Source organism: Aquila chrysaetos, chromosome 9 (assembly GCF_900496995.4).
Source record: "Aquila chrysaetos chrysaetos chromosome 9, bAquChr1.4, whole genome shotgun sequence".
Classification (NCBI taxonomy): domain Eukaryota; kingdom Metazoa; phylum Chordata; class Aves; order Accipitriformes; family Accipitridae; genus Aquila; species Aquila chrysaetos.
In genome coordinates, this window is record NC_044012.1 from 6,356,918 (window position 1) to 6,383,881 (window position 26,964).

A 26,964-nucleotide genomic window follows, 5' to 3' on the forward strand; every position below is an offset into this window, starting at 1 on the left:
GGAGTATTTACTTCTTTTATATTTACAACAGTTGCCAGCTTAATATAATTTATGTGGTTTTATAACAGGAAAAGTAAACTGCATGCCCCAAATCTGTGAGCTAATAAGTGACAGAACTGACCATGTAATTCTCATGAACATCCTTGTGACTACTCAATGCTCTCCCTGATTTATGCCATAATATCAACTCTAAAACTGCTAGGTTCCTTGTAGAAAGCTGTGCATATTCAAAAGCTATTCAAAGTTATTTGAAAACAAACGTGTTTTGAGTTTGGGGTTTTTTTAATTGCTACTGATATACCTCAGTAAGTAAGTTTTTTTTCATTCTGTAACTGGCCAAGAACTTTCTAGTCCATTGTGGAAACTGGTTAGGAAGCTTCGCGGATTGTATACGTGAGGATAAAATGTTATTGAAAAGATTGTGCTCATCGAAGAACAACCTTGCCTTTTCCATGTATAAGTCCGTGCCTCTGTACATCAAGCTCCTAAACGCTTTGCAAAAGAGGCCACCCCCTGGATTAATCAAAATAGGAACTATAGGGGAAGATATTTAAAAGTAAAGTTATATACAAACGGAAGACTTTTGTATGTAACGGGAGACAACAGGTGGCACTACCCATTCTGTACTCAAAATCTGATCTTGCTTAACACCCCCAACCACTGTTTTTTTTTCAGTTTGAACTGATGGATATACAAATCAGGCTATTGCAGCACACACATCTCAAATGAGGGAGCCCTATTCCGATGGAAACATCTGGTTTCATTACACCAGGTAACACCTGCATGAAATTACATCTGTGCAGAAAGTCCTTTAACAGAATTTAGTAATTAAACTGAGGCAATCTAATCAAAGAAAGGCATGGAGAAGGTGATACATGAAGTTTCATTCTCTGCCATGTAAATAAACTGCATTAGTATATTGGGTCTTTCAAGAAACGGTTAACATCAACAGCTTGCAGTTGAATAGATTTCATGTTAAAAACAGCCTTCCATACTATATCCACAATATATATTCTGATCTTCCAAACAAATCTCCAGGGTGCTGTTTGGATTTATTGCACTTAATAGCATATTGTTTGGAGTGTACAATGTGTGGGTCCAACTGAGTTTTACTAGGATATTCTGTGGCTCAATTTCCTTTCAATGTGTGTCTGTGTCCTTTTGAAATTTTGCTTTAAAGCCTTGTGTAGTCGACTGCTTCGGTGGACAACGTTTGCTCTGTGCCTTATCAACTGGTTTCTAAAATGTCAAGGCTGACCTTGACCTGAGCACCAGCAAGGAGCTCCCTCAGTGCAGGGCCACGCCTGGGGCTCTGTGATAGTTGGGGGTTTCTCTGTGTGTTGTCACTGTGAACTGCACTGTGTCTGAGCCTGGAACCGGCTCAAAGTGGAGCTTCTGGCATCGATTCTTGGTTGTCTTGTGATTCTCACGAAAGGAGATGGTTTCCCCGTCTTTGAGTAGGTTCTGTGTTAGCCCTCTGCAGTGTACAGGCACTTCTGGCTTTGCTTACATGAGATTTTACCATCTGGCAGTGTCACCTGGAAGGCATAAATAAAGCCATTGTTTCACGGATTCTATCGGGGCTGCATATATTTTCCTTGTCAGAAAGTATAGAATAACACATCCAGCAGAAATCACAAAAAAATTGCTACTACTGTTAGAAACTGATAAAGGACAGCAAGGTTAACCCTCCTAGCTTTAGGATGAGTTCCAGCAATTCTTTATGGAGCTGACTGACATTTTTTCCCATACTTTTTTCCTCTGAAAGCTGACTTTTTGGCCACAGTAAAAAATTTACGTGCAAAATTTTCATCTTGGTAATAAATGCCCTTGCCAAGATTAATAATTTTTCCAGACCTTCCCTGGAGAAAGAACAGTCCTCGGAGCATAGCTGGAAGTCAAGGACTTATCTTGGAAACCAGCTTTCTGGTAGACTGTTTCCCTTTCTGCTTTCGAAACAGCGTATTACTAATCAGCTGACCTTTGAACAAACGCAACTTATTTGTTTGGGGCACTTTCATCCATGTTAATCCAGATGTGCCTTTTAAAACCAGATTCCTCCTGTTGATCCATTGATGTTCTCAGAATCCCTTTCCAGGTACATGGCCTCAAGGGTGGGCCACAGAGCAGTGCAGGATTTGGGTGAGCCGTAAGGGAGAGGTAAGCTCCAGAGCTGAAAGGTCACCTTGTCAGAAATAGTCTCCTCTTTGAAAGGGGAATGTTTTAAACCAGTTGCCTCTGCTGATGGCTGCTGGTCTCTCTTGCTACGAGTTGAGGACCAAACAGATCTTTTCACGTAGACTGTGTTTAGAGGTAGAGACTAGAGCCAGGAGCAAGTTGTAAGCGTCCCACTTGTCCTTGGGAGCTCACCTCACATCAAACTCGCTGTGCTTGTCCGTTGTGAGTCCAATGCGTACGATGTCTCTCTTGCAGAAGTGCTTTCAACACGAGGCCATTTGATGTTTTGGTCCGAGAACCAAGTAAGTGTGTGGAATTATGGCTCACACAATACCCCGCAAAAGTCATTCCCTCCTTCTCTAGCATCTGTAAATACAGTTGAGATAGCGTTCCCTTGCTGTTTACAAAGGCCAAAAAAAAAAAGGTAAGAAAAAGAAAAGAAGGCAGTAGCAGTAAACTTTCTGCAAAGCTTTAGTCTACCAAAGATTTAAAGAATTGACATTTGCATTACATTTTTTCCCCACCCAGTCCTCCTCATTAGCTGGATATCTTTATTCTCTAAATATTTACCACCTAAACCAAATTTACAGTTTAATTTGCTGCATAAGATCATTTATTGACTGATAAAGCTCATTACTAAGGCCTAGCCCAAGCTGTAGCCTGCCACGACAGTTTTAATTCTTGTAGCAGCAGGCTACTGCAAGAGAAAAACAATCCTGTCACGTTAACGGCAGGGGTCTAAATTATTCAAATACACTAAATCCTCCCAGAACAGTTCCCCTGTTCATAATTTGTCTTTTCTCGCCAACAATTAACTAGCAATATTCTAAGTTAACAATGCCAACTCTTTTGAAATCTCAAGGAAAATGTAAATATATACATGCAACAAATGTTTTTAGAGAGGAATACGTTAAAAGGCCAATGCTGGGAGACTTCTAGGGAATATAATCAGTTAAATGGACCCACTGCTTTCTCTAGTTGAAAGAATTTGCTGGATATTTGTGTGTGTGTACAGATGGGTTTGATATTGAGTTTTGGTGTCTGGTGGCATAGATTCATGGCTACTTACACCTGCTGATGGCCCGTTCCGTGGCATTCCTAATGGCTGATGTTTGTCAGTTCTATTGAACTCAGAGAAGGAGTGTCCTCTTCCATCTCCTCACTGCTCTCAGAGCTTTTGCTGTTTTAATGATCATGAGTTTTGCAAATAATTGCAATACTAAGTGTAACATACTGGGACAAAACCATGTAATATGCTATGAATACAGTGAAGACTGACAGATATGATTCTGTGATTCTATGAGTCTGTGATGTGGGTGGAGATTGCTGATACAGGCCATCCTGCAGAAGCTGAAGGTCTGAATCTGTCCCGGCTAGGCATCCCAGGGCTTTCTCTCCAAGTCAGCCCACTGAATTTGGGCTGGCAGATAGTCTTTATACAAATCTCTAATTGGAACAATTTACAAAGTCAAGAAAAACCACGGCTGTCTCATCTGCTTTGATTGTTGACCCACTGCTCAGTTTGGTTTTAGTTCTCTGCATATTGCAGAATATGGAGTTGGTGTTTTCATAATTTGTGCTTTATTACCAGCTGTATTAGGTGATGGACCTTGTCCTGTGTCCATGAATAGCCGCACGTATACAGAGGAACAGTGAGCAAAGAGGAGTTTGAGATCACTCCAGGGATAATGAGAAGGAGCTATGATTTCCTGTAAGGGACAAAGAGTTTCATTCTACAGAGGACAATCCAATTCAGGTTTGTCCTTCTGTATGTATGACAACCGCAGCCCATATATCACAGTCAGTGATGGGCAATAGTAAAGTCTTTAGCATCCTGGTGTCTCATATAAATATTGCTTCTACATAGCACTTTACACTGTTTCAGAACTGTAAGTCCATATTTCCCTTGTCCCATTCATTTTCTCCCTTCAATTTTTGTGGCAGTTCCAGTGCAGAATAGCTTCTTGTGCAAGCCTTCAAAGTGAAAATGATGGCTCCAATTTGTGACCAAATAGCTTTGACATTGTCTGTACGTTTGCTTGAGTTTATAAAAGACTTTGGTTTTCTTATTTAATCCTTTGATGTTAGAGCAGTCTGAAAAATCAGTAATTCTTTCTGGTGTGCCCTTAGTGACAATTTTAACTCTCCCATGAAATTCGCAGGTTTTAAACTTATAATGTGTCTTTTTATCCCTTTCTATAGCACACAGAGTACTTTAATGCTGGCAAATCTTAGATCTCTGAAAATGTGCATAAAGATAGGATGAGGTTAAAATATATAAAAAGAATAGAGAAGATTGTGCATTATTTGCCACTCATCTGTACCAGCATTCCACAAGACGTGGGCCATAGTTCCTCTGACGATGATCTGCAAAATGACTGAAATTCCCCCTCATTTCCATTTGCTTCTAAAGGTATCTGTGTTTCTAGTCTACTCCCTGGGTGGTGGTGGAGTGGGCAGTAGTACCTGCTGGAATTCATATGTCTTTATTTGATCTACTATCTATAGTAAGGAATGTATGTGCTGCAGTAACAGAGGGGTACTATAGAAGATTATGTATGTGCTTTCTAAGTAGCCATAACCTTTCCTATTCGTATGCCCATAAAAGTGGAACTGGACTTAGGCATTCATGCTCTAAAAGCATGTTCTGTATTGCTGAAGATAAAAGGGAATTATCAGTAGGAGTGAGGCTCCTACCTAGTTTGCACTGGCAACGTCAGGACTGATCTCCGTGATACGTACTCACGTGCGTGCTCTCCCTGTGTGTGCTGAGATTCAGCCCGGGTACCTGAGAGCAGTGAACGTGACTGTTCATTGTGCTGATTTGCCCCAGAAGCTACGGGCGATGTTAGATTTGCATTTGTATTACGCACTTCTTCCACGCTTGCAGCGTCTCCGTATGTTTTGTTGACCTGCTGCCATTGCAGCTAAAGCCATCCTTCGTGTTTTAAACACAGCTGAGATGGATAATCCACTGCAAACTTTTGTTTTCAAGTTAAGGTAGTTTTAAAGCATCACCTTTCTCTCATAGGAGTTATGCATGTTCATGGAAGATTACTTATCATCTTCATCTCTTTACATTACTTACGTGCTGTATATTGGATGGGTTTCTCATTTCACCTTTCTGGAACACGTGTGGTGGCATCTCTTTCTCCTGCAACAGTTTTATGGTAGCCCTTAGGCATCTCTGAAACCGGGTACCTTCTTCAACCATTTTAGTCAAGGTTTATTAGAAGACATTGTATGCAGAATTTCTGATGTAGCCTTCCGGCTGAAAGTACGCTGGGGTAGCTTGCGTGTAGATCCTAGCTTCTAACTTCCTGTCTCCTTAATTTCTCTTTCTATAGGATCTCGGTCATTTTCTTGTATTTATTTCTGCTTCTGCTATCTCAGACCTCAGGGCATTCACCAGACTCTTTAGTTTGTCCCTGGATGAAAAGAAGCATCTGTATCATGTGCATCTGAGCACTTCACCTGTGCGGTGTCACTGGCCTCCACCGTGTTTGGAATTGATGGATCGGATGCTCACTGGTATGAATCAATGAGACCGCAGTGAGTTCAGTAGAGCAACGCTGATTTACACCGCCTTGAAGACCTGGCGATGCAATCCCAGATTGGTCGTTTCGGGCTCCCTTTGACCGTCTGCCCCTGGTTGTCGTAGGCTGGAACAAAGCCGGGGGGAGCTTGACCTGGGCTTGTTTATTCCAAATGTGCCCACAACTGCAATAAAACCTCGCTGCTTCGAACGTGCTGTTCCAGCTCCTCTGTGTGTATGAGGCTTGGAGACTGAAGCTGGTTAATTGTGGCAAATGTGGTTTTCTGGGACATCTAAGGGTTATGTCACTTTTCTAAAAATCTCTTTGATCTTGAATCAAAAGAAGGGGGTGGGTTTTTAACATCGTCTTAACTGTGTGGCTTTTACAAATTAAAAACCTACTCGAAATTGGTTATACAATATGTGCTTGTGTTTCTCTAAGACTGATGAGACCACCTTTGACTCTAAGCTGCTTTTTCTAGCAGATCATCAGGAAAATTCTGGTAACAAACAGTTAGGAAAAGCTAGAGGGAGCTTTTGAAATAAGAACTGTGCTTTTCTCTGTATTTTGCGAGCCAAGGCTTTAATTCACAATAAGCACAATAAGGGCAGAAATGAAGCAGCTATTGTGCTGTCTCATGTCAGTAAGCAAAGTAGTAGAAAGAAATACGTTTTTATTCTGTCCTTGTCACTAAAATAATCCCAGTCTTAAGTAGTTAGTATCTAAAGTCTGAATCATATCCCACTGATTTGGCTAGAATCTTGGAAATTACAGAACTTTTGATTAAACTGCCTGTGTCTTATTACCTTGTAGCTCTATATGCATTTATATAATCTCAGGACTTTTTTCTCAATTGTTTGCACCTTATACACTCATTTATGTGTGCTGTGAGCTGGGACCATGTGGTTGAGAAGGTTTTTAAATTAATGGAGCCTTTCTTGTAATCTGATAGACTTAAATACAACAAATGTAAGCCTATTGAATACTACTTTTGCCAGATTTCTGTGTAGATTCCTTTGGAGTAGCCTGTGGACTTCAAAATAACTGAAACACAAGCTGAAAGCTACTTCTCTAATTTACGCAACAGATTTTGCATTTTGTAAGCCAATGGGTGAAATGTCTAAAATGTGTTTGTCTTTATCCTGTTTGAAAATCAGGTTTTGTAACTCTACTGTCTGATAGAACAGGCATGAAATAGAGCCTATGTCGCCCAAATTATGCTTTTGCTGTCATAGTTTTATGGTAGCAAGAGTAAAGACATTGATGAATTCCTGTTTTCTGGAAAAATGTGTTGGATGTTTCAAGTAGTTTGACAAATTTATCAGAATTTTGAAAAAAGGAAAAAATACGTAAGCTTTCCTTGAACAATATTACTTATCACTGCCCCTATTGGATGTCTGGATGAAACTAAAGAAAAAGCATTGGTGGTACGCAGCTTTATTTAATTCTTCTTCGTGAAAGAAATGAGATTTCTTATTGTGTATATTCATATGATAATGTGCTAGCGTGTTCTAAGCATAACTGATCATCACTGTTGGTAAGTTACTTGCCAAAATACCTGCATCCAGGAAAGACATTCAAATACCATCACCTTGTTTTATTTGGTTTCCTTGTAGGTATTGTATTCACAACCACTGTGTATATTTAGTTTCTCTTATGTACGTATACATGAGAGAAAGATTACATATTTCCAAAGCGACCAGTTCTTTGGTACAATCAGTTTTTTGAGGGATAACTAAAAACAATTTTAAGGGACCATATTTTCAGGGAGATAACCCCCCCCTGAATTCTGAAAAAATCCATCTTTTCATCAGGTCTTTGGTTTAGCCACCCAAAATCACTAGTTGGTAATGGCAAATTTAAGCAGCTGGATTAAAGAGAAAAGTTCAGAAACCGATGGCAACTAGTATTCTTCTGAGGTCTTTTGAAAATGTGACTGTTTATTTTAATAGCTAAGCAGGAACTGTTTTGAAAATTTGCCTGGTACTTTGCTCCATTTGCTAATGTGGGAAAGTAGACGTCCTGGCTCTGCACCACTTGTAATGCCAAAAACCTCCTGGTCTTCCACTGCTTTGGATCCGTAGGCACAATGTAGTGTTGAGATAAATGCCCGAGAGCAACTGCCATGATCTCATTTTGTCTCCATTCGTATGACATACTCTTGTTGGCTCCTGAAACCCTATTTCACTCAAGGCTACTGTATACATCTCATTTCTTTCATGTGAGCTTTTAAAAGGCTCATCTGATAAGGTCTGAGTAGCTTATGTGCACATCTGCTTTACTACACCTAAAGCTTAATTCTCCCTGTCCTAAATGGAACTTCTCTGCCGTTTAGTTCGAATGATACTTTGTGAGGAAGTTGGTCTTCTGTTCCTATTATTAAATACGCGTGATTCTTTGGGGGCACATCACAGAGATTTGAGTTTTTCTTGGGTTGAATTCTGCCCTTGGATACAAATGTACAATTCCCAGAGTGATCTGCAGAGAATTAATCTGTCATTAGCAATATTGGGTGTAGTGCGGCTAATTCCCATGCACCACCCTGAAAATTTCCACCACCCCCACAAATGGAAAAGAAAAAGAGGACTATTCCATTTATTCTTTTTTATATGTAAATGAGACTTAAAATAATTGTTTGATAATGACATGGGGTTTTTGTTGTTGTTTGGAAATATCTCTTGACAATAATTTATCCTGCAATTATTGTTGCTTAGTCCTATCCTTATAATTAAGGCCAAGAAAGTGTTGTTCATCCCCTCATTAAATGTTTTCTCTTTCAGGATGCCTGACTCTCTTTAACACAGCCAAGAGCTGATAAAGCCACTTGTATGCAGAGCTGGCTGCCTGCAGATCTTTGATCTTTTTTTTCCCCCTTCTTCAAGAATATGACTTTGTGAAGTAGTTGGTGCTGCAGTTTCAGTTTGTTGTTTTAAACAGTTCAGTTGCTATAAATACTCATTCACTTTGATTTTCAATTGCCCTTGTAAGACAATTGTTTTTTTGTTGGATTCCCACTGAATAGATAGCCTGCCTGCCTTTTTCTTTCTTTAAAAGTGATTAAAATATAACCCTCTTTTTAAGCTTTTCCACAGCTCACTTATTCCTGAAAAGGAAAAATTTCAGACCTAACCAGCTCTAACGACTGAAGATTTCTTCCCACTTGTGTTACGCCTTTTCCTTGGTTTTAATGATGGGAAATGGGGTGAGGGAAGTGTCCTGACTGAGGACATGCGGGAAATCAGAAACATCTATCGGATCTTTGTCAGAACTGTTTGACATAAGTCTCACTTCATTCTGTTGTACTTTTCCTCCTCTATGCATTTTTTGCATTGAAAATAGTCTGGTTCCAAAAATCTATTTCTAGAACCTTTTCTGTTGTCTCAGATATCAGTGGCCATGCTCCTGCAGAGTCATGTGAATACCTTTGTGCACCTTGAAAGCTCTATCATCACCGAGGGTAGTGATTGTGGAAACCTTAGCTAAGGGTTGAGGAAGGGAAATTTTAGATATTTTTAAAAGTCAAATACCTTAAAGGTCCTTATGACCTTCCACCCCCCAAAAGCTATCAAGTATGTATCTAGTATTGTAATGCACATCTTTCTAATTATATCAATTTTTTCAATTATATTTTTGATAGTGTTACGTCTTGGGATGAATGAGTTCCGGTTTCTTGGCTCTTTCAGGGCTAAAAATGAGGGACAAAATAAAAACCTTCGTGAAACTCTCCACAGAAGGAGAGAAGGGTGCGTCCTCTTGCTGTTCCCTCCCATGTCTTGCTATTCCTCACGTGTTCACGTTTCTTTTTGTTTCATCCCTTACCCGGTGGCTTTCATACTGGAGCTCCTTTTTGTCCCTTTCTCTACCACTTCTCCCAGATGGAACAAAGACCTTTGCAAGTTTGAGGGACATACAAATAAGGTGACCTGAATTAGGAAGAGCCCGAATCTTCACAGTTGTGTGAACATCCCATTTGTGGACAGAGATAGAGAAGCTTTGAACACATGCCACATAAGGTGTGTATATCTAAATGTGTGTGGGGAATGAAGTGCCCTCCTCTGGGACATTTCCACTTCTAGACAGTTTAATAACAGAAGCTGAGATTACTCCTTACACCTCTGCTCCAGCTTATCCCATGGTAAGATAAAGTAGCAGCCAGTGAATTAATAAGCCCATGGTTCTTCACATACATTTGTTCTAGTTTTTTTCTTAGGGAAGTGCCAGTGTAATACATCAGCAATCGTTGAGTATTATTCAATGCTTTGAGTAACTTTCACGTGCCTCATTAAAATTGCCTATCAATGACCAAGAATACAAAGCTAGCAGCACAGGTTTAAGACCATGAGTCATCCTTCAGTTTTAAAGGGGCTCCTCACCCACGGAAAGTTCACTTTCTGGTTTGGGGATTTTGATGAATTAGGGCCTAATAGCTGGGTGGAGCGGAGGGATTATTTTGGTAGCGATGAGTGCAGGTAGGGAAGCTCCTGGAACCAAAAGGAACAGCAGGCATTGTTGCGCTAAGCCACTTAACTGATTAAAATGACCCAGTGACTCATTTGAATATGAGATTACTTGCTCAGGCTTGAAGCACCTAGTAGTAGTTGATCTTGACTATTTGTTTAATCTAATATAAGTGAATTTCGGTGTTAGCACAGACAGCTGTGTTTATACCTGAAAGACAGTTGTTTAAAATAAGAGTCAAAATAAAACCCCGTAGCTTTCCTTCTTATGTGGAGTAGTCCTCAGGTGGAGATGGCTTAGATGCTTCTTCTCCTGCTTTAATAAAATGCACATTTGGTGGCAGGGAGTAAAATGAGATTGTGGTGAATAAAAGAGAGGTCACTTGTTTTCTGCTGAGGGACAGGAGTGCCCTTACACCAGCTGCTTGTGATCCCACGAGAGGTTTGTGTTCACACATTCTTGTGATGGTCCCGGTGTGCGCTCTGCTGTACAATTAAGAGCAACATCTTCTGCATTCACGCGGCAATTGAAGATGGTCAAGGAGCAAAAGTCTACTGGGAATTATTATTAAATGTGAAGTCACCGCTTCCAGGCCAGGAAGGCAGAGAGTGGAGAAGGCTCTGTGGACGTAGCAGCAGCTGCTTTCCCTGGGCTCCTTCTGGGTGCCACGGGGGCCACTGCTGCACCTGGGGTACAGCGTCACAGGGACCTTCGGTCTTGTGCGGCTGTTCGTATGTTAGACTTCCAATCTAACATCAGCTCATTTAGCTGCGCTGCTCTGGAACACAAAATAGTGAAAATACAGCTCAGGATAGAGTCCCAGAGAGGGAAAAACGTCCCCAGAGACCGTTCAGAGTAAGGCAGACCTCTGCCATCCCAGCTGCCTGGGGTGATGTGCCAACCTGGAGGGAAGCAACCAGAAGTCAAATGCTCTTCCAGACACTGAAGAGTACAAGCGACAGGGCAAACAGCAGGACATTGGTGAGACCCAGCAAAGTAGCAGGAAACACCGTCATTGTTTCTTACCGTGACACCGCTTGGGCAAATAGGGCCGCCCCACGGAGGAGCAGTGGGGCTGTGTCGGTGGGAATTCGTGCATAAGAGACTACATCGGGGTGGATGGGGGAAGAGCGAGGGCTCCACAAAGATAGCTACCCGGGAAACAGAATTAAATCAAAGGCTATAACTGTAGGAAGCAGGAAAGTTTAATCCTCACAGACAAATTGTTGATTAGTTGACCCAAAAGCGGTGTGTATAACTCCTTGTGGAGTGAAGGAAACACCCATTGTAATGAAATAGCGATTAAATATCTCTTTTGGATATGCCAGGGCCTCAGCTGGTGAAACGCTTTAGCCTCCTGACAAAAATTCAGCTAGTCGTGTGTATTCACATGTCTGACCCAGTTTTGCACTGGGTGATGCAGAAACCAATGGCCCACTTAAAAGCAGGCGTTTGCTGCTTAGCCCCAAACCTCATGCCTAATTTCATGGTGTCAACAAGTGAAGAAATTGGATGCTCCCATTTCAGGAAACAGCCTCTAATAGCTGAGACCGAGGGCGACTTAGGCAGTTGTTCAGTGTTGATCCGGTCCCGTAGCCGTCAGCGATCCACATGCTGCCGCTCAGCTCATTACAGTATCCTCTGTCCCAGATATTCCCTGAACTATACAAATGAAAGGATCTTCCAAAACATTGACTGGAGAGCCCGTCTAATTATGTACCGCTTGTAATGTGCAGCTGGCCAACCTTGCTTTTATCACTAAAGCCTCTTAAATGAGTCGCTGGTGCTGCACAACCGTGCGTTTCAGTGGCATACAAATCCTCTAGAACTCATGCGAGCAGCTTTAGTGGGAGCTACCTGGCACCGTAAATCTCTGAGACGTTAGTTAAAAACCACTCCAGAAAAGAGTGGTGAATTCCAGATGCTCAAGTGCACCTTGGCATGGATGTATTGTGCACATAGAAACGGGATTGTGCTCCTAAGAATCTGGTTTTTGTCAGCTCATATGGTCTACACCTGGACTTTGTTGGCAACGCAGCCGGCTGCAGCTTCAGCTATGAAGATTCACAGGAACAAATCTCCGCTGTCACTTTGCTGTTTGCTCGTGTGAATGTGTGAGGGGTACTTTTGTTTCTTACGTTGGGAAACCTAAATGTTCCCTGATGAATTAATCTATTGCATTAACAATCATTTATTAGATTCTTTTTAAAATTTCTCTTTACATATGTAAATTAATAGGTACGGGATAGGAAAAAGCAGAACCTTTTTCAAGATTTGATTTTCCTGGCTGAAACCAAGCTAAATATTGGAAACAGAGTAAAATTTGAAGCATTGCCTCAGTAACTTAAAATTGAAATTTAGGGACTTCAGATCCTCAGACCTTATTCAGGTTCTTTGTTATTCAGGTCGCTGGCCAAGGGATTGTTCAACACTGTCACTTGTGACCTGTCTGTTCAAAGATAAAAGTGACGCTCATTTTTGCTCGTCCTGCATTTGTTGGCTTTCTGGTCTGCACTATCTGATGTAAGAACTGGTAGAATGGTCTGCCTTTTTTTCATAATTGTTTGTAGTCAGGTGATGGCATTAAAAACTGCTTCTGGTTTGGCCTGTGTCTGTTGTAGCCCATGATGAATAGGTTAGCTCAGGAACCATAACTGGAAAAGCCATTTCTAGCTGTTGAGCAACACGGCACTTCCATATCCCATATCCATGAGGGCTAGGCTTCAGCAGTCTGTCCTAACAGGGGAATAGTGTGTTCTGAACGTGATCCTGGGCACTGGAACAGCACATGTGCTTCTGTAATAAAATCAGGTAGTGTCTTCATTTAACCTCTATGAAGCCATAAAAGCGAAAGGGAAATTTTTAGTTCCTTTTGCTACTAAGACTTTGGTTATATTAATGATCAAATACATACCTTGTATTTAGATTATGGTTCGTGCTTGTCTAAACTGGTAATTTCCCCTAAAAGTAAAAGTTGCTCTCCATCAGTCACTTAAGCAGTTGCCCTTTGACCATCAGTTAAGCAAATCTTTTGTGGTCCTGATTGTGATCTTGCCTAAATCAGTCGTACGTAACCTTTGCTTCAGTTACGTTACTCCTGACTTATCCCAGTAGAAATGAGAAGAGGATGTGTCCTGCTTCTATGGTGACCAAGAACTACCTGAGAGATGAGCATGATGCATTTGCTAGGAATTTTTCACTGTTGTAAACACTGGCTTATATTTATTTTTCTGAATGATGGTGGGATCAGGATGAAGCTGTATGCATTCCTCCCTCTGAGATATACCTTTCCATACCGATCTTTAGTTTCATGTATGACATTTTCAGCTTTTGAGCGATTTTGGTTTCAGTAAAATGAAGTGTTGCCAGATGGGCCTTTATCATGTTAAGTTTTATTTATTGACTGCTTGATCCTACTTTCATTGAAGACAGGCGAAGCTCCCATTGACTTTCATGGTGCAGGGTCAAGGCCTTATATATGGCTGGAGTAGTCAGATTTGGTTTTCTTTGCAGGTACATGCATGGCTTTGATTCCCAGGTTATTAGTTATAAGAATTTTCAAAATCTTCTCTCTTTATCAGAAATAGTACAGCTGAAGATGTATTTACCAAGGTTCTGTTTTGAAGCGAGTTTGCTAGCATGGGTGAAGGCAAGATTTAGTCTCCGTGCCAGTCTGTGACTTCCGTAGAAAATGGTATTGTAACAAATACATACGGGTTGTAGGGATACTGATCTCTTATGGATCACTGGTGTTCCAACAACTCATTTTATTTAAACCATTGAAGATTAATAAAAGAGTTGAGGCTTTTAGTTGTGATCACTGTGGACTGCACTGGAGCCAAAATTCTAGTGGCAAAATTCCTGAGCTAACTGGCTTCCACGTTCAAGTTAAATTTTAAAAACCATTATGATGATTAATCCTGGCTAATTATTGTTGTCATGAACACTAAACCAAGTGTGGGGCCTCCAGACTGTCTCATGTCATGCTGCCTTATTGATTATTTTGTTCCCTCCTTGAAATATGTTGTTCTGGGAACAGTAGCAGACTATAGCCTTCATGACATGTCCTCAAGTGCTCCTGAAGTTAAACATCAATTTCTATTTAGATTCAGTGAAAAAAAATATAAAAACCAAAAGGTCCAAAAAGAGAATAAACATAGTCATCTAGGATTCCAAAGTCTGGATCCCATGGTGCTTGTGGCTTACATAGTTTATGGCTTGTAGCATACATGGAGGAAAACAGGTCAAGTATTTCTTTCACCTCTCAGTGCTTAACCAGCGTAACCCATGTTAATCCTGCTGCTCTCAGAGCCGTGTACCTTAATTATACTTCTTTTTTGTAAAGAGTGCTGGATGAGTCTCAAGCTAAAGTCAGAGTTTGCTGTTCCTGACTTGGCCAAAGGAGATGCTGCAGTGGAGGACAAGCCACTCCTTCAGCTGCAGAGATATGCTCCAAGAGCCCCTGGAAGAAGAAATGAGCTGAGCTTTCCCATAATGCACAGCCATTATCCTCATGGACTAATTCCCTGTAATGACTTTGTATTGAGACAGTATTCTTTTCTTACTTCTCTCTTTCCCCTGCCTTCTCCTCCTCCTCATAGCTTTCTGTATTTCTCCCACTGTAATTAGCAGGTATCAGCACTTGGCATCAGACATTGCTCATACTCAGGTGCCCTTCCATTTTGCTGGTATCACCAATGCTTTGTGCAGTTGACTCTGCAACACGATCCTCTACAGCTTCACAGCACTGCTGGCATGTGTGCCTGAGAGTTTAGCTGTGATTAAAGTTGATTTAAAAAATCAGGAGGGAAGGAGGTGATGCACCAGTCCCCCAGCTGTGTCTGGAGCAGGTAGTTTACTCTTGAGAGAGCCTTATGGCTGCAGGAGAGCTGTGTCTCCTGGGGGTGTTGGGTGTTGGTGTCATCAGAAGGGCTAAAATTGTATATTAGGTCGTGGAATTTGATCTTCAACATGCAGGGGCAGATTTTATATGTGGCACACCAAGGAGTATGCCTGTCAGATTTGCATGACAATATTCCATTGCCTGGGAAATGTGTAGGACATGGATTGAAATACAGCCTTGGGGAAAGAGCAGTTTTGTCCAAAGAAATGAAGAGATATTAATTTTGTATAATTGCATAGATCTGTAGTAGGTGCAACTCTGGAACAGGAGCCAGTGTTTTCTTTGTTAGGTCCTGTCGGTGACGGCAAATCAATCACAGTGCACAAACTTGAATTTCAGCTGGTAGATCCAGTCTCCATTGCACCTGTGCTGTTCCTTCATCGCTCGAAGTAGAACATGGCACGTTAGGTTTCTGTTTTTTAAAGGCAAGCATAAAAGATGATACACTTAAGTAAAAAATGAAATTTAAGTAAGTATGAAACTGCAGTTTATAATAATAACTTAGGTGCATATTCTCTCCAAATTAAACATTTGTATGTCCTCTGGGACACCTGTAAAGTAGGTAAACAGCAGAGGTGTATGCCTGCTAGTCTTCCATTAGAAAAAATGGGCGGAAATTCAACCCTGTTACTTAACAGGGTGGCTGGTGCTGCAGGGCATCTTTATTAGTCTGCTACTAATGGGAGCAGTGATGGGAACCGGGGTGGGAAAATGCATTTCTCAGACTAAGTGAAAGATGTAACCTCAACTTTCATATATGGATTATTATAGTGAAGCTGTTAGCTATTTGTCATTAACCAAACAGGTATTTAGCTGATCAGGGAAAAATAATTAAAACATCATGGTGTGGAAACATCTGAAAAAAAAATATGCCTAAAACCTAAAATGTTTTTCTCTAGACAGCAGAGGCTAGGCAGGTAGCGTTTGGGAAGAGTAAATTTTCTTCTCCGTGGTTTTCATGAGAAAGTTGTTGTTACCAATTCTTCTTGCTACTCAGCTCTTTCATTATTAGGACACTTTCCTACAGACTGAGCAGCATATCCTCTGAGCGGAGTCTGTGGCTAAATGCCTGACATTTTCCCCTCCGCACTCAGCTACAACGCTGACGGCCATTCGCAGAGGTTTGGATCTCACCATGATTATCCTCCATGGGTCCAGGGCCTGGACTAGTCAGTGTTCAACCAGATTGTTTCACCCACCAGTGGTACCAGGTAGCCCTAAGTGGCTGTGAAGAGAGAGATCCTGAATTGCCCTGAAGAGATGCCTGCCTTATTTCTCTCATTTCTATAAGCAGCACAGCCGATATACTGAGATATATATAGGCTGTGCTACTCAGAGCTAATTTGTGTGAGGCGAACGAGGCACAAGGCGTATGGCTTTAAGAAATCAGTCTGCGTTGCCTCGAAGGGTGTTACCTGTTGCTGCTTAGTAAGTGTTTGTTTCTTTTCAACACTAATCTCTCACAAAATATTTAACTTAAAAACCTCGGAGGCTTACGGAACAGATAGAAACTGGCAGAGCCAGCTCAGGGCAGGCTTTGCAGCTGCAGCTGCCCTTTCCTGGGGAAGGGGTGCATGGGAAAAAGCTACTTTTGGGAAGACACACAATAGCATATTACTTCATTTCTCTCTGGAACAACTCCTCCTGAATTCGGAGTCTAGTCCAGCTCTGGGTGCTAGAGTCTAAAGGGAAGGAGGAAGCCCTATAAGTTATTCTTTAACTTTGCAGCGGTTGGCTCACCCAGGGTTACATGGTGTTGGTTTGGATTCCCAGTCGGGTAGGTACAGCTTGTCAAACCCAAAGCGAAAGCAGGAACAGAGGATCTGCCTAGCTCCCAGACTAACCCTGCCCATGCCTCACGTCAGCTCTTGCTGCCGAACAGTGAAGCTCGAAGCCATTCGATCCTCGCCTCCCTGTGCCTTTGCACTCCAGCGTCCCCAAACTGCGGACCCCCCCAGCAGCATACGTCCTTTTTGCTGCTGCTTCTGCACAGTCCAACCTCCTCCACCAACAACTTCATCTTCTCTCCTGTTGCCCTCCTACGTCTCCTCCTTGTAACAACTTCAAAACCCTCCTCATGTCTGATTTCTGCCTCTGACGGTCTTCTCACCGCCTCCTCTGTCACCACGTCTTTACATATGATTCAACTATATTTCAGTCCCATGATCTAGCAAAATGGGCAGATGGGGGTACAGAAGAGCTCGTGTCGTGGCTCTGCTCTAATCTTAGGTTTTCCCCGTCTTTGCTCCTTTGTTCATGGTTACCCCTTACTGTGCTCCTGCGATTTCTAACACAGATGATAAATTAGGACAGTGGGGACTGTAAAAGATAAGGTAATAATAGAAATGAAATACCAGGCCAGGTCTTTAGCTGGAGTAAATCAGCTGCTGATCTAAACCAGCTGGGGATTTGGCCCACTCTAAAATGAAACTGTAGGATAGGAAGAATCCATATAATTATTCCCCAAAGAGCACTTTTGTCATGATGCCAGACTGATGTTTCTATTCTTGTTTTTAAAATGATGTATTTTAGAAAGTGCTTGTCTCACTATTGCCCACCTGTGGTCACAATATTGGTTCTTTCAAAAGTGAACATGCCAAGTCCTTCAGGCACTCAGCGGTGGCTCTTAAAATGGCTCCCTTCAGCACCTGGAGTTTCTCTTAAAAACTGCTAATCCAAAAAGAAACAAGACCCACATTAGTTTCACTGCCTAGGTCTCAGCAGCAGCAGAACACTGTACCTCAGAGTCTCACGATCAAATTCTGCCTTAAATTCCAGTTTGTGGTTTTGAGTTATTTACCTACCTGCAAACTCACTTCAGTTTTAGTTTTGAACTGTTACACCCAGCTCTCTACTAGAAAGGGTTTTTTGCGGAGATTAGCAAAGTTTTTAAATTATGGGGCCTAAGCAGTCTATCTCATAACCAGTATCAAAGTATCATCTGTTATATGCTCGGTTTATCGGAGTGGTACTGTGGTGGGAAGATGTTTGGATTTTGTTCATGTGATGCGTTTATGTGCACCCAAGAGATAACATTCGAGATGGGACTCCTGTATTTTTTTTGAAATTTGGTGGAAGGCATCAGGTCACCCACTTTTCCTTTTTCAGGAAAGATGGCATTTAGAATTACATCCAATATCACCCAATTCTTGCTCAGCTTCAGATTATTTCTGTGTTTACTACCTTGCATAACCAGACAAGGAAAGAACCTGAAAGCTTGTCTCCAGAGTGCTATGATAGCTGAGTTTTCTAGATGGCAGTCTGAAGTCTCCTACTGCTTGCGATCTCTATCAACGTATAAACCAAGGAGATGGTTTTTACCAATCATTAACAGCAAGGCTGGCACAAAGGGCTAAGTCTAGAAATTGTACTTAAAAAAAAAAAATTAAAAAAAATAACAAGTCTCACTGTAGGCTCGGTTCAGCCTCACCAGCCGTGACATGTCCTTTCTTGCACACAGCAACAAAAATAGACCCAAGTACTGAAGGAGAAAAAAAAAAAAAAGAAATAAAAGAAAACCCAATTTGTTCCCTATTAAGCTGCTGAAAAGCTTAAACCCATTTCTATTCCAGTTAGTAGCTAAGTGAAAATGTAACTGCTTTATATATTTCACTAGAATTAAACTTAAACCTACAGAATTAGGTTTATTAATTTCTGTCAGTGCTCAATGGGGAAATAAGAGTGCCCATTCATTAAGGATACACAATTACTGCAGACAAAAATGAAGCACAGTGCTATTAACCATAATAAAAATGTTGAACACTGTGGAAATTTTCATTAAATAGAATCTATTCCTTATATGACTCTACTTAATCCTTTCTGTCTTTTTTTTTCCCCTTTGTGTTCTCCAACTCATTTTATTTTATTACTTAGCTTTTATGTATGTTTCTTAATGTAATTATGATTAAATATTTTTTGGTAGTAAACAGTATTATTTCATTTAAAAAAATCTGTCCCCACACTTACTTTAGTGAAAAGTAGTCTTTGGAAAACAATACAAGCATTAAGTAGAGTTTCATTATGATTTTAGCTCATGAACATAAAAGAGAAACCTACAGCAAATAAGGAAGAAGACTGTATCAGCCCATTCACTAAAATGTAATTGACTTCATGGAGCAGATCCGTAGGCAGAGTGTACTGGTGGACCAGAACAAATCTGTTGAAATCAACTGAAAATCAAAATGGTGGTTATGTCAGAAAACAAATAAATATGCTAGAAAAAATGAATGTATTTCGGCTTTGCAAAGAACATTTAAGTCAAAATAATTATTTATGAAGAAAATATTCTCAGATTTTCAGTATCTTCACATAACACCTTGGGAAGTCACTGATCCCCCATGTAGACTGAATTCTTTGTAACAAACTATATGTCATCTGAGGGACACAGCTTTAATTGCTTGAGAAGGATCATCAGTTAGTAACTATGATATGGATTAGCTGATGACTTCAGCTCATGAAACTCTATTGAAGCCAATGGGATTATGATCATTTCCAATAAATAAAGGCTTATCTCCAGATGAGTTAAAAACGAATGTGACAGTGCCTGGTTCAGTGGATGACCTGTATTTCTTGCATAGAAGTAAATGAATAATAAATAACTATGCCCTGTTGATCAAAGATATTTATTTAACCTGAGGGCTACATTATTAAAGACCTCCTTAGGAATGTCAAAGAGGATTTTGCTCACGTTCTTGTACTCCAGGCTCCTGGGCAGTTTTCAGATTGTCAGTGCTGGACCCCCAACTCCAGTGTATGGGTAAGTAAAGCCTGTGGGCTCGGGGAGTATAATCACACAGAGACTTGCTCCGGTGGGGTCCTGGGAAGAAGGGATGAGGTGAACTTCAGTGTTCACGTTAGGCAAAGGAGATGCTGGATTTGAGGCCTCTAGGTTGCACTTTTACTTTGGATGACAAGAACTCACTAAAACCACACACAGCGTTGTCATTATTTTGGATTATCACCGTGCTTCGGAGCCGCGCTCCAGAAGTTGAGAGGCTGCTCTCTAGAGCAGTTGGGCCTTCGTTTTGTCTGGGATCATTTAAATGATACGTCCTCATATAGCAACTCAAGGGGATGGACAGGAAACTATGTGACTCTACTGTATTTGAGTTATGTGCGGCAAGTTACCTCAGGTCTCAGTGAGGGATTGCAGCTGGCTCACTGTAATTTGTTGTTTGTACCATTCTGTGGATGCAGTCAAATGCGAGCGTGAAAGATTTTTGACCAACTAGCTGCTTTATAGGGACAAATGACTCTTGTGCTCACAAATCAGGTGGTCTGAATGCTACCATTTGCACTTATGAAGGATTGTATCAAAAGCCTTTTCAGAGTTGGTCAGATAGGTTATTTATAGATCTTTTTCTTGGATGACCTGATTGATGATATGCAGATGGTCAAGGGGGCATTAGCTTATTCTAAAGCCTTATTGTGTCCAGAGCTGTTTGAAGTCTCGTTGCTTATTTCTCTCTATTAATAGCACCTTTCAGTTTGGGCCTTGGTTGCAGGCTTGGATGTTCTGATAGCTTCTGTTTCTTTATCCCATCTCAGCAGGGAGCTGAATGGGACACTTGTTTGACTTTCTAGCATTTAAATACTGGGAAAAAAGGCACCCTGAGATAGAAAAGATGGGAAACCACCGTATCTGTCCACCTCCACATCCACCAATAACAGAGTACGAAACTCTATTTCCATGATTCGGTCTTGTATTGCTGCTGTAGGACTCGTTTCCACGTGGGGATGTCCTCTGCAGTTGCAGCTCTGAATCAGAGAGAAATTGCCATGACCTTTCTAGTTCTTGGATTTAATAATGGAAGAAGTGAGGTGTGGAAACATATAGATGGATTACAGCCAAAGTAGACTGTTTTCTGAATAGACCTAGACTACTTAGCATTCAGTAAACAGCTTTAATACAGGACAGTAAAAACTGCCTATGCACTTATTACCTTGATATGGTTAACTAGTCAGAGTATAACCACAGAAATATGAGTGCTTTTCAATAAACACACAAAATGGCTTCATTTTCAAAGTACAGTAGTTCCCCTAGGTATTCTAAAATCTATTCTTCTGTAGACAAATATTCATTTTCTTTCAGCATTAATTGTAGCATTGTTGCTGATAATGTTTCCTGCATTATACTCAGCCGCCTCATACTGTGGATAAGAGAAATCAGATTGAGAGCAAGAACAGAAAATACTAAGATTGCAGCTGCATCTCCTGGGGAAATTATTGCCATTTCAAATGTCAGTCAGCCTGATTCATTATTAAGGGGGAGCACAAGACACCTCCTGCTTGAAAATTGGTCTGCACAGAAATGGCAAGCTGGTTTTATTGTTACTATCCTGATGATGTAATCTTATAAAAATATGCGCAGGTTCTATTTTGTCTCCACTATAAGCATAACCTTTGGTATCCTGGGTAGTGGCTAAATTAATCCACTCCTTCAGAACAATGCGATTTCAAACATGACAAAACCCTCCTGTTGTTAAAGAACATTTATCTGCTTTACTTTCATTTGCATTTTCCATAAATTGAGTAGCAGGAAGTGTGAAACACCTGAAGTTCAAAGTCTCTGGAATGCACAGATGTTGATTTTTCATTATAGACTCCAAAGATTGGCTCCTAAGCAACACTGCAGAGATTTTTGTGTAACTTAACCACCTTCCATTGGTGCGCTGGGACTCTGAGAACTCTCCAAAGAGCAATACAGCGGATTCCTGGAGGACTGGGAATGACTAGTATGCCGGAGTGAGAATTGAAGTTATTGTCGAGTAACCTTTTGATTATCTGGTGGGATATTTCCTTAGTTTGATTGGGTTTCTTTTTAAAGATAAAGTTGCAAAATATCGTAATGCTTTTGTTCTTTTAATACACCTCTGTCCAAAGATGTGTAAGTGCGTTGGCCACGCAAACTGTTGGTTGACCTTCTCTTACTTTGGTATCTATATGCACAGCAGTGTGTGTACTCCGTGCTCCCACATGCCTTTGCTTATGCTGCCTGCTCAGATTTTCTCCTCTGACGAAAACAAAAGAATGAAAATGCCTTGATGCACATTCACTGCAATGCGTCCTGGGGTTCTTTCTCTGGGGGTTTCACGAGTATTGCCCTACTAAACATGGTCACACAGCATCTTGTGGCATCTCTGACTACAAATCTATTTGTGAAGCACACTTGTGGCTGGGTGAACCTGAGTGAGGTATTTCATACTTAGTGTTACGTTATGTAGAGCCGTTTTTGTACTGGTATTTACAAGACTGTGTCCCTTTTCTTTTTTACCCAGTGGGGAAAGATGTGTGTTTAACCTGTCACTTCTTGTCTAAATAATCACACGTGATGCTTCCTGTGAGTACCACCCGACGCAGTATTGGCAAAAGATTTGCTTCCCTTCAACAAAGGGAAGTCCATGGCTCAAAATTCCAGCCCTCCCTTTGCCATCTACACCAAAGCAAGCAATTGGTGAACCCCATCTTGGCCAAATGCATATAAAAGTGTATATTATTGTTTATCGCTTACTAAGTGGAAAGATTGTCTTGTCATCCTGCAGTTTTGCCTCTTCTGTTTTCCCCTGCGGAAGGAGACATTTCAGTTGAAACTTTTGGATCGGAGGTCCAGAGGAAATAGAGCAAGTCACCAGTGACACATTTTTGAGCACCTCCATGTGAAGCTTAAACTGTTTCTGATTGCCCAGCACCTTACATGCAGATCTAATGTGAATACTGTGTTTGAATTGACTAATAAGTTTGTAGCAGGGGGAGAAGAAGACAGAACTAAAATCCCGCTCATCCTGTGGTACCATTAATCAGTATTTCCCAATTTTCCATTCTTCTTTCGGTCGGAGACTTCCAAAGGCCAATTTCAAGCAAGATAGATACAGACCTGCTTTGTCACTAATGGCAGTGTAAAATTGTCATCTTCACTCCTCTTATCAAACTCATGCAAATGCTTCTGAAGGATTAACAGAGGTGTGGAATCTCACCTTGCATAAGAAATACATTTTGCTCACTGTGTCACTTCTGTGTGATTTCGTGATTGGGAGTATTGACTTTTCCTGTCAGACATTTAGGCAGTACATGCTGACAGATGTCTGTATCAATCATGGGAGCAGTCTTGAGGATACGACCCATGCACTAAGAGGAGGTATAGTCTTGTATTGAATTATAGCCAGGAAGCACTCAACACAATTGTGGCCAGGTCAACTTTGCACTTCACTGATCCTCAGCAGGTCGTTCAGGCCAATTTAAGTCTACCCAGACGGCCGGCAGTCCCTGGAAACCATTATAGCATACAAGAATTAGTTTATTCTTTAACTCACAAAGCAAGGACAGTATTCCCTTTATTTAGTGTAGCCAGGGTGGAGTTCTATTAAAATTCATAAACACTGATAGATACTTTTCTTTAGCTTGAAAAGATGATAAAAATGGTAAGTGCAAGCAAGGTTGCGTACTTGTCCTTTTCTTTCAAAACCTTGTCGTGATGATCTTGGTTACCTTGCAATGCTGTGCTGTTAAATCATCCAGCAGGGAGTGATGCAACAGCAGACATGTGCAGAACCTGCTTGAGTGGCACACAAAATTGCTGCGCTAGTTTGTGGGGATGAGTCAGAGAAGGAAGTCACTGGAAGAGTATTGCACAAAGCATAAAGAATCTGAGGTAAAAAATGTGAAGAAGAGTGTTAGGGGTGAGGATGCTGGATCTTTATATACAGATAAAGTAGTGCTGAAATGCTGATGAAGTGAACATCATTTCAGAGCACATGAAACCTACAATTTACATCAACTAAATGTGAAGAGGGAAAAGAACAAACACAAACCATTATGGAAACAAGTTCAGCCATATTTGTAAAGAAGCAAATCTTGTGATGGCGCGTGCACATATTTTAGTGCGTGCTCTGCAGTATGAGAACATTTACTTCTCCTCGCAAGTCTGTAATTTGCATAGTCGTTCAAAATAATAATCAAAAAAGAGCTAGCTTATGAAGTATTTGGCCATCTAGTTTTCTCCGTCGATGGCAGTTTGGAATTGGAGGGGCTTCCTGCAGTAAAGGTGTAAATGTAGAGAGTATCTAAGGTCAACTATTGCTACAGCTGAATCTCTCAATTTGGGGCTTTTTGGTAAATAGTGTTCTGAAAGGATTCAACTTGTCCTGAGGAAACTGTTTCAGTCAACTGATTCAGCGGTGTGCATGCAGCCGGCTGCTGGAGATCCAGTTTAAGCGCGCTCTTGCCTGTTGCATATTCCTGTCGTTTCTTGTCTCATTCACATATCAGTTGATTTGCACTAACCTCTAGAGACTGTGCTGACCTGAGCAAAAGTATTATTTGTTTCTCTGCTATCATTTTCTGCAGGGCAGAATCACCTCCTCTTTGATTTTTGTGTTGAAAGGGGTGTTGCTGCGAAAGACTTGTGTTCGCCTGGCAGTGGTTTCAGCACGGGAGTTTGCCTGACCGGACCCGGACCGACGCGGACACGGTGGTGAGGAGAGCGCTGGCAAGGTTTACTTCAGAAGAGCCAGAAAACCTCTCCGTAGAAATTAAGGGGCTTTGTCACCTTTACAAATGTTTAAAAAAATACATGAAAGCTTTGGGTTTTTCTTCTTTTTCTGAAGCAGTGCAAAACAGTCATGAAGGTCTGGGGTCAGTCTTTCCCCTCACACAAGAAGTGAGCGACATTATCGTTAACAAAATGTTTACAAATCCTTCTTTTTCTGATTGAAGGGAACTGAAGACCAGTATCTTCCCAGAGACATCAAGTAGGAAGTAATGTCTTTACGGTGTTGGAGAGAAATAATGAAATGATCAGGATTATAAAAATCTCCTGAGAAGTTTCTTTGTAAAACGGGCCTATTTTATCAATGCAAAACAGTGCATCAAGACAGGATATTTGCAAGAGTCTTACAAAATGTCGATGCAGGTTTTTAATGTGACTGTGTGAAAGCTGAGGCTGGCTTTAATTTCTGCCTGAGAAGGAGGAGATCACAAAGTGGAGAGAGAGCTGCATTTCTGGAAGAATGAGCAGCAGTCATTTTCAGAACCTACTACCAGGTGTTATGAGAACTGTCTGGCTCTGACATATATGTGAATATTGAGTGTAAACTCAGCTTACTTTGGAAGGTTGAGGACAGAAGACAAATCCATTTTTTTACGAGCACCTCAAACAGCTGCTTGGGCTTTACTTCTACAAAGACATTACCAGCAACCTGAGCAATTGCAAGAATAGTGATTCTAAGAGTCTCAGAAAGGGTCTTTATCTGCTTGTTTTCACATCACGCAAGATTAGGCAAAGAGCAAACAGTTAGCAAAATGTTTGCAGGAAACTGAAATAAAAATAATAATAAAAACTTCCCTCCTTTAGCTTGGTTTTCCAGGCAAGTAGGAGAATACAATGAAGAATTTTTTTTGCTGGCTCAAAAATCAGGATTGGAAACAAGAAGTTAGCTAATATTCATGGAACAAATATGAGTGTTTCTTTCAAAACTTAAAAAATAATTTAGGTGTGATACACCTGAAAATAAACTGGTTTTGGGAACTAGGGTGTTTGTGGTATATCAAATAAAATATCTCTCTTGGATTTTTTTTTTTTCCTGTGGTCACATTGTTAAAAAGCTTTTAAATTTATGTTGTTGTTTTGGCAAAAAATATGAAATTGATGAAAAATTATGGCTGACAGTGCAAGTTGGAATGAATAACTACAGATATATGTTGATTTTAGCCGTTGATTTTGAATAGCAATAAATCTTGAATTCTACCAGCCCAACTTATGGGAGGCTTTCAGCACAGTCAACCACAAAATGCAGTTGAACCACTCACATAGCATAATTAGAGCAGATGCTGGTATAACATGCAACTGCTGTTCACGCGTTATTGTGTGAAATCCTGCCTTTCCTGTTTATTTGGGGTTTTTTTTCTTCCTCCCCTAATACTTACCAAGACAGCTTTTAGAAATACTCCACTAAAAGCTCGAAAGGGCCATGCTATTTTATTCCAGGAGCAGCCCAGAACAGTTTTGTGAGCACGTGTATGTGTGTGATCTATTCTGTACAGTGTATTTTAAAAAGGAAAGCAAAATTTTTGCTAGTGATGAGGGACATATAACTGGGCAGCATCAGGAACACTGAGAAGCATCATGATTGAATACAGATTGCACTGAGAAATACAGGTTTTATTCCCAGCTTCTAACTTGCGAATGGGCCTGCCATATTGCTGCTTTTCTACTATTCCCCTTCCCAAACTTCTCTGTTTTGACAGGTTGGACTGTAAACTAAGCTGTGCAGGGGGATGGAAACTCCTTTTCCAGTATCTTGTCAAGCAGAATGGGGCCCCAGTCGTGGTTGAGCCATCGAGTCAGTACTGTGATATAAATAAAAAATAAACAGAATGAACATAAGTCGGGGGGGGGTGTCATAAATTCATCTCACTGAATACAAAGTGGGGTGTTTTTTGCTTTTTTTTTCTTCTGGATTTGTTGCAAATGGTTTGAAATTAAGCTCTCCAGCTGACAGAAGATCATTCAGCGTTAGCTATTTAAAAACTTTCACTGAAATGGAGTGAAATAAGTTTGTTATTTATGAAGTTCATCTCACAAGTTCCCAATTTGGTGAAAACAGTTTTATTTTGCTTCACATTTAAAACCTGCAAATAGCTGAGTTAATTTAACGAAAATGAGCATTCTCAAGATGACCCGTAAAGGGAAAAAAAAAATCCAACCCAACTGTACTTTAATCTAGAAACCATCAAAGCCTTCTTGACACATGTATTATTGTAGGGCTCAGAAAAAATAAACAGTTTATGTAGAAGATTAAGAGACAGTTTGGATTTTGCTTTTGACATATCTTGTCTCCAAATCTTAGCTGAGGATTTATTAGAACACTATCATGTCAAAGCTACCTCATTTAT

At 40.8% G+C, this 26,964-nt stretch overlaps 1 long non-coding RNA gene across 1 annotated transcript in view; it reads left to right on the top strand.

Annotated features, from left to right (window-relative positions):
* Window positions 1-25,819, top strand: part of LOC115345912 — a 50,398-nt gene extending 24,579 nt beyond the window's left edge. The window contains exons 2-3 of the long non-coding RNA XR_003924960.2: window positions 676-772; window positions 24,418-25,819. This is a non-coding gene — a long non-coding RNA (uncharacterized LOC115345912). The remainder of the gene's footprint in view (window positions 1-675; window positions 773-24,417) is intronic.
* Window positions 25,820-26,964: the final 1,145 nt, after the last annotated feature.